We start from the raw sequence: 8,860 nt of genomic DNA, 5'->3' as shown, positions 1-8,860 counted from the left end.
TTTATGTTTTGTTTCCAAAACTTTGGTTTATTTTTCCTGCAAATGAGATTTCAGAAGAGGTAAGTACTTCCATTTACTTACTTTCTGTGCAGCTGAATTAGTTTTTAGATCTAATGTAAAGATTCAGGAAAAGTCTTTTCTTAATACTATCAGATTCCAGTCTGATGAAGATGAACTTTCTACTCTTGTATGTTTAATAATGCAACATGCTGAGCAATTTGATGACAGCCTAGCAAGACATTTAAGAGCATGCCTCATTTTAAGCACAGGAGCAGGTTGTACTCATCTTCAAGTTGAGAATATGAAGGTAAAAAGTATTTTGAAAAATGAAAGGAGATAAATCTAGAATTGAACAAAACTGAGTCTAATGCAAACTCCAAATAAATACATTTTAAAGAATAAGTGCTATATATTTGTCTTGCAATTAATGTCAGACTAATTCCTTAAAAAACTTTGACTATTACCTTGAATTTTTAGTAAAAGTTGCATTTCTCCCCTTCTCCATTTTAATGTTCTTGACACAAAGGAAAGTTTTATTCTAATATAAATATACAGGATCATGCAGTTTGATGCCTGTTTGATCACTTCCCCTTCTATTAAATATCAGAAAATAGGGGGAACAAACACACAAAACAACTCTTCTTCACCTTCTTTTGTTTTCTGTCATTATTCAGACAAACTATTGACAGGACCCAACTTGCACCGTCTTAAAGAACCATCCACACAGTTAGGTTGCTCTAAGACTAGGACAGTCAATGAGAAGTTGCAGAGGGGTTTTCCCACATTCCTAGGGGAAAAAGCACCAGGTATTGCACAGCCTCCAAAGACCAGAGAGAAGGATGGCTATGCCTGAAGTCTGCTGTTCATATGGTGCTTTAGCAGCAGGCGCAGTAAAAGTTTGCTTTTTGAAGCAACTAACAAGAACGTTGTGAGATGCAGGCAGCACGGCTGACAAGACATGCAACGGACAGGCTAGGACCTCAGTCCTGCTCCAGGTTCCCTTTTCTGCCACAGAATGGACATCTTTTGGAACATATTTTAGAAAAAGTTGGAAAAGAGACAGTAAATTACCTTGGTGGAAGTAACATCAAATTATTAAGAGGAATGTAAAGCATTCTTAGAGACCAAGAGGAGAAGTAATCAGGGGCAAAGAAAATTATAAAGTCAATAAATAATTCAGAAGTTATGAGATAGCTTTCATTTAACTTTTCAGCATAAGAAAAAAAGCATAGAACCCTGTGTATTAACCGCAGTTCTTAGAAGATAATGTGCTAAGAAAACATGTGGAGAAGATATTGATTCAACTGTTATAACCATGCTGCAAGGTTCCATTTTGCCTTCTCTGATCCATGTGTTACCAAAAGGCCCCGGACAAGAAAGAGTCTCAAAAGGGGGTGGGAGGGAAATGGGGGAACTGTTACCATCTCGGACAAGAAGGATGAGAACAAAAGTAGCATACACAAGAGAGAGATCCCTTAAAAAAAAATAAAAAATTCATACTTGATAGCAAGTGGAAATAAATAGTTGAACCAACAAATACTAGAAAATGGGAAATAGAACTATAAAGTGCCCACTTCACTCAGGGAGAAGTACTAACCAAGCAAGGGTATGAATTCTATTATTCAAGTCAACTTAAAGCTGTAAACCGGAGTCATCTGGACTTTAAAAATCCAAAGTATCAACCAGAATTCTAATCTCTGTTTTAACAGTGATTCAATACATAACTTCACCTTCTTATCTTGGGAACTTAAAACATGCATAACACTATTTCCTTGCCTTCCCGCTTGCAAAGGTGTGATGAAGGCTTTCTGATGCCTCCTATATGTAAAACACATTGACACAATCCTACGTTTTAGCATTTTCTGACCTATAAGAAAAGGGAATAAATTGTTCTGTTCACATCCTTAGATCCATTTCAAAAGCTAATTATCACTCGATCATACAAAACATCAAGAAAATAAAGATGTTTATAATCTTGTGTGATCCACAGAAATAAATAATCAAACACAAAGAATGAAAATCAATTCTGCTAAGTTCATTGTAAAATCAGGGCTAAGCACCTTGTGTGATAACACATAGGAGAAAGAAAGCATAATTTATAAATATTTATCTTTTTTAGCTATTGAAGTGGTATGTAGACGAAATATGTAAGAAGTATCTGGTATAAGAAAAAAATATTTATGACTGAGCTGCAGAACCTTGAAAGGATGTTGTCTATTTTTTTTAATAGTATGTTCAATTAATTTTGTATTTTCATTTCATTTTTCAATATTCACTTTTGGCTTTTGTTCAGTTTGGAATTCTGTCAGTAGATGGAGAGAAAGACAGATGTGGGAGCCATAAGGACAGATGGAGATGGGCATAAGCAAAGATCATCTCTCAGAATGGTGGTAAAAATCTATTTTAGGTTTCTTCAAGTCATATGGTGTTGAAAGACACCAGGCAACTGGAACAAATTGGTCTTGATGAAACAACATAAGGCAAATGCAGATGATGTAGAAAAAGGTACCTGTGAAAAATAATGTCATGCTGGCTGAATGATGTTTAAGGCAAAATTTTCAAGAATGTACTGATTTTGAGCTACTTGGTTCTGCGGAAGTTAAACAGAAACTTCTGCATCTTGAGTATCATTTGGAAACAAGGTGTAGGGAATCCACTGACAATTAAGGGGCCATTTGGGTACTCAGCACCTTAGGAAACAGAGACTCATGCTAGCTCTGCTGAGAGAGCCAAGAAAACTGAACAAATCAAGATACAAACAGTATGAAAAGTTACTTTCCAAGAAGGTTTTCTGGGTCTTTAAGTTTGTTATCATCTGTGATTTTGCCGCTTCAAACATTTACAAATCCTTTTTTTTCTGACCTCCAACTAAAAAAAAGTCAGCATAGGCTGAGGATTAAATCACATTATTTCTTTCATGTTAAAAGAGCTTGTGAGATGAAATTTTTGCAGTAAACTGGGATGTTCCTAACATCTTTGTAATCTTATGATATCCTTCCTATGTAATTGTTTTGGTCTTAGTATATTAATTTAACAGATGAGAAAAAAGAAGAAAGATGATACACCTCACTACATTTTAATCTTCGTCTACCTGTACTAGAAGAAAAAAATGATTCAAGATTTATTTTACTCACTAAAATAAAGAAAAATGTACATGAATAACCCATGCTTTTCACAAAAACAAATTGTAATGCACAAAATTACACTCATATGACGGATCAACTTTGCTATTAGAGATGTTTCAATGGCAGTAAGACAGTGTTATCCACTGGAACAGTTTCCAACAGTGTGGGGGGGGCAGAAATACTATTATTTCAGGCAACTAGGTTTGTTGCTCTAAGAAGGGTGCTAAACAGACAAGTTGAACCAGCGCATTCCTTCTTAACATAACCTTAATCCGTCAACATATAAAGCTCTTCTTTGAGCAACTCTCAATCTACATCTTCTCAGCACAGATTTCCTTTGAGGTCTCTTCCCTGGTGGACTTTTAGTACTGGATTGGTGGAGTCCTTCACAGTGACTTAGATTAAGGGAAATTGTTAAACCTACTGAATAACTTCAAAATTAGCAACAAAAGGACATAAAGAAAGGAACAACTTGACAAGCATGCAGATTTAACACGCATAAAGGGATGTGTGTATGCCACAGCTTAAAATAAATATCTGATCAATAATTTTCCTCAGTTATCAGCCATTTAGTGTTTTTGTATAAATTTTTGTTTTCAACTGGGAGTACCTAGTATATGGTAATGCAACTAGTTCCTACTGCAGTGCTATAAAGTTCACAGCCATTTGTAGAGCTCTTAAAGTATTTCTGTTAAAAAAAATCAATATTTGCTACATCCTGTATGCTTTTTCATGATATTGCCTTTTGTCTCTGCATGCTATAGTTTGGCTTTAACAACTGGAAAAGTAGATGTTCCAGGGGAATAAAGACGTACAGAGTCACTGACATAAACATTCTTCTTAGCCACTAGCTAAGATCCCGTGCACAGGGCAATACTGGGACTATTTAGGCTGGCAGTGCGCTGTAGTAGTTGGCCCCAAAGATTCCAAAATTAAAAGACAAATAAAAAATGCTACCATTTACTGCCTTTCCAATTATACTTTTTTTATTTAAATGTATACTCTGTAGGGGATGCTTTAGATGATAGGTTTTGTGGAGTGACAATCTGATACTTCTCAACAGGAAAGTAGTCTTATTCCTACATATAAATACCAATATTAGTATTAAACATTTAGTTCATCTTAGGATACCCAGTATTAAGACCTTTGCAATTACTTTTTTAGACTTTGGGTCCTCATTTCTACATGTTCTATAATGGGTTCTGGTATTCAGAAATGCTGCTTGGTTATTTGTATAACTGCGCATGGTATAACATTCTGAAAGCTTACTTTTGGTAATGGTGGGAATCAGAGTCAACACAAACTAGGATGGATAAGCTGCTGAAACTGCTGTTAATGTCATCATAACAGAAAATTTTAACAATTATGTCATTTAGAGTGCAGTAATAAAGTAGCAATATTATTCCAAGAATGTTTGCCTTTATAAAGGCAATGATAAAGACAGTTTTACAGAGAAATAGTAATTTATCTGACAATTCCAGGATAAAAGTCAATGATAATACCAAGTAAATGAGAACATAAAAGTGGTTGACCAGGCAAGCTAATGCTTTTCAATAAGCATGAAAAACCATTTATGAAAATGGTAGTGATAGCAAGACTATTCACTTTATTATATAGGCATACAACAAATTGTGTCTATAAATTAAAACATGAAACATATGCCTGATTTTCAGAATGGTAAGGAGTCTCTTAGTCCTATTTTGGAGAAATATCTGTTTTTCTAAGCCTCAGTTTAACCTGCGTGACTGGTATCCCATCATACTCTGCTTTGATCAAATATCATGACTGGCATTTTAAAGGTCAATATTCTCTGACAAGTACCACACAGGCAACTGTAAGAATAAGAACAGAGAAGAGTTGCCATGTATTTGGATTGTTTTTGTGGTATTCATTCATAATTCTTTTGGAGTCTACGGACTATTTCCCATGCTAACAAAAGCAACTACTTTAAATCATTTTTCTCATTAATTGGTTAAGAAGAGAGTTCCATGTGAATTTATGAGTCCTGTAGATAGGGAATGAATTATCTTTAACTGCATATGTTTTATTTGCCTATCCAGTGACCAATTTTTTTCATATGTGGTTGTTTTTCCTGGGCTTTCACATATATATAATAACATAATTCTAAAGGCTACCTTTAGAAAGTGTATTTCTTATTCCAGACACAGATGGTACTTGATTAACTGCCTATTTCAAAAAAAAAAAAAAAAAAAAAAAAAAATCCCAACCCCAAACTGCAGCAGAGACGGTTTCAATCTTCCCTAGCCACAAAAAAACAGGTAATGGAGCACAGCATTGTCATTCTGATAAAATTTTATCATAAGAAAATGTCCACAGTATGCAAACTCGATGAATATGGAAAAGCTTAGATCAGATGAACTATTCAGTTCTTGCAGATGTTAGTTATCTCTTGTGCCTGCAGTTTCTGCAATGATATTAGTACAGAAAGTGTTCAAATACGGAATTCTCAGCACTGCAAGAATGGGTTGCTCTGGTATAGATTAGCCACAGTTTCATGACAGTCTTCTAGCATTATGTAAAAGGAATTTGATTGTCAAAATAGCAGTGTAAGTAGATGTTAACAAGCATATCAAAAGACTAAGTAGTATGAAATCAGAGATCCAGGCAATAAATGTGTTTTTTACATATGTCCAACGGTTTACTGCTCATGGTTTGGCGAGTCCTTCCACATCCTCCTGGCATCTAGTTGCTTAATGCTTTAATTTACTTTGCTTACTGCCATTATCCATTTTCAGAAATGTGCTCCCAGAAAATTCTTAGTGAAGTGCTCAAGATATCAAGAGTAGTTCTCAAAGGGCTGTTTAAAACAAGATAATAATTTTAACTACTGTTTGAAATCACGCCAAGGTCAGAAGTCAGACCATTGCATAACATACCATAATGAAACATATCTCACTGGGGAAAGTGTAACACACTCTTATTATCCATCTTCCACTCATTACTCCAAAGTTTGAATTTTGAAGATACAAGATATCATTGTCGTCTTCTTATTCCAAACAATGAAATTACCAGTAGTTTAAGCTTATCATAATCAACCTTGATTCCATAAAAGCATCTTAAGGATTCTGCTGCCTATTGAAAACCTATAATGCTTGAGCTTCAGAGGCCAACACATGTCTAGAAGTCTCACTAAATGATCTCCTTTATAAGATTACAAACAACCCCAGCAGAACAGCTCTACTTCTTTCTGAACTCAATTGCAGCCAGGAACTAGCAAAAACATTTACAAAATTGAAAAGAAAAGAAAAAAGCTTTCCTATCATTCTCAGACAAATCTAATTTAAGAAACTGAAAAAAGTCTTAAGTGCTTTTCGTTTGTTATTTTACCTAACCAGTTTGTTCAACTCTGGGTAAATCCCAGTTCATATGATATTGTCAAAATTACTGTTTAAGGGAAGAAAAGGAATCAGCCTAGTTTATATAGTCTGCCTGACAGGACTGTTGTGATGCTTTAGAGACTTGTGGAATATAGCCTGTGGTCCTGTGATTATTCAGTTATATATATTATGAAAATAACTAATACAATGTTTAAGTTAGCATAACTAGGAGTAAACATCATTATTAAAATTCAGATCCTGAAGGAATCCATTGCAAAAAGGGAGTAGTACTTGCTGGACTTTTCTTTTAGTCAATTAATTTACCATACTAATGATAGTTTACACCTGTCTAAGGTGTAGGATCACCTTAGGTATGTTAATAGGAACACTCATCTGTTACAGGGAACACTTTTTTCTTGTCACAGCTATACTTATAGCAAACTCTGCTTCTGTTATACAGCTTCTTATGAAGCATTGCTTCAGTTTCCTCTCTGTATATAGAGGAAGTGTCCCATTTTTACAAATTGTCTTCTCTTTATGATAGCTGCCCATCCTCTTTTTATTTTTTCCCCAAACAAAAATAAACTGTAGCCTCTCTGAAACAAAACAAACAAATAAAAGATGGTCTTTCAACAAAATGCAGTTTTGATAACAGAATAAAAAAAATAAAAGGAACAAGAGAAGAAAGGGTAAATTTAGAAGACAGAAGAATGCTTCATTTGAACATTTTCATAATAAAACATTTTTTCATTTGGGGAAAAAGAGAAACCCAGGGACTTAGATGAACAAGGTTATTTTTTTATCATTTGAGCAATGAAATGGAAGTTGGGGATATGTGATGCTAAAATGCTGAGTGTTCAACCTACTAGGTATATCCTTCCTTTTACAAGTCCAGCCTTTCCCATTCTGCCTTTAAAACAAAACTTTCCAAATTAGCCTCCTTTCTCCTGTTAAAAAAAAAAAACCAAACACACACACCCCCAAAATGGTATAAGGCTTGAATGAAATTTTTCATTCAGTCTGGACCTCTTTTTTTAGACACCAGTTGAAATAACAGTATTAACCTTGAGTAACCAAATCATTATTTTCCCGTTTTGACTCAGTCACTGGACAACCCCAACAACAATACGCTTGATAAGAATGGACTCTTTCCATTTACAAAAGTCAATGGGATTCGGATGCCTGTGTTTCTGCAGTGCTTTGGAGAGTCCTACACACTATGACTTGTTATACAAATGTTTGTCAGTAAATCAACCCACAACCTTGTCAGGTCTAAAGATATTCAGCACACTGATCACTACTCCTCTCTTCCAGCTTACTCCTAATTACAATCTTTTCATGCAACTGTTTGCAAGGGATTACATTATAATAATAACATTAAAAACTGATCATTAGTACTATATCTCTCTTTATTGTATAAGGAGTATATGCTATTTGGGAGGTAGAGAAATTTATAGGGCTGTGAAGATACGGCTTTAGTACTGAAGATGCTGAAACTTTCCATACAGTTCAGACCATCTGAAATATCTTTAGGTTTCATTTTAAAATAAAGTAGCAAAATATTAAGTGAAAAATAAGTCCTGATTTTTCTGATATATAATGTCATCAGAATGACTTTCTTTATTACAACCTTCCACAATAGAAACGCTAACCCTGAAGCAAGGAATAAATTGAAATTAGAAAAGGTGAGTCTCTTGGGCCTAGCAGCTAGTTTCAGGAAAGGAGAATTAAAACAAAAACAAACATTTTTCATTGCAGGAGGAAGGAAGGGTGGATAGAAACACAATGCTAAAAGTTTACTTGGGTGTTATCCCACATATTCTGAGTTATTTTCCAGATAAAAGAGATTTATGTTATTAAATACTTCTGTATGATGAAAAGGCAGATGCAATCCCTTGTGGACTCCTGAATTCCAAATTAAATATTCATGAAAGGTAAGGTTTTGTTTATAATTAATAATTCTACTGCTTACCATAAAAATGAAACATAAGTTACACTGAGATACACAGCCAAATGAGATATTGGTCACAAACATTTCTCCACAGGATCTAAATTGCATGTTTCCCCTACACATTCTCCTGAAACCTTGTTCTGTAAATACAAAGCTGTTCAATATTATGCTGCACTGGAATAGTATTTCCACATGGCAAATTCAGACCACTGATACAATATATTTAAAAGCAAGGAAATAGTTGATGTTGCAAGAGGAGCAAAACTGTATAACAAGTTCTATAAAAAATGGGAAGGATAGAAACTGAGGAAGAGGGAACCACCTGCTTGAATAGCCTAACCACCTAATTCAGAACAGAAACTAGCATTTAGTTTTGATACAAAGGTGCAAATTAGATCAATGATACAGTTGAAATACTTAATACTCACCTGATGATTAGATATTAT

This window comes from Apteryx mantelli, chromosome 1 (genome assembly GCF_036417845.1).
Source record: "Apteryx mantelli isolate bAptMan1 chromosome 1, bAptMan1.hap1, whole genome shotgun sequence".
In the NCBI taxonomy this organism is placed as follows: Eukaryota; Metazoa; Chordata; class Aves; order Apterygiformes; family Apterygidae; genus Apteryx; species Apteryx mantelli.
The sequence above is the reverse complement of the archived record's forward strand: the minus strand, read 5'-3'. Positions refer to the sequence as shown.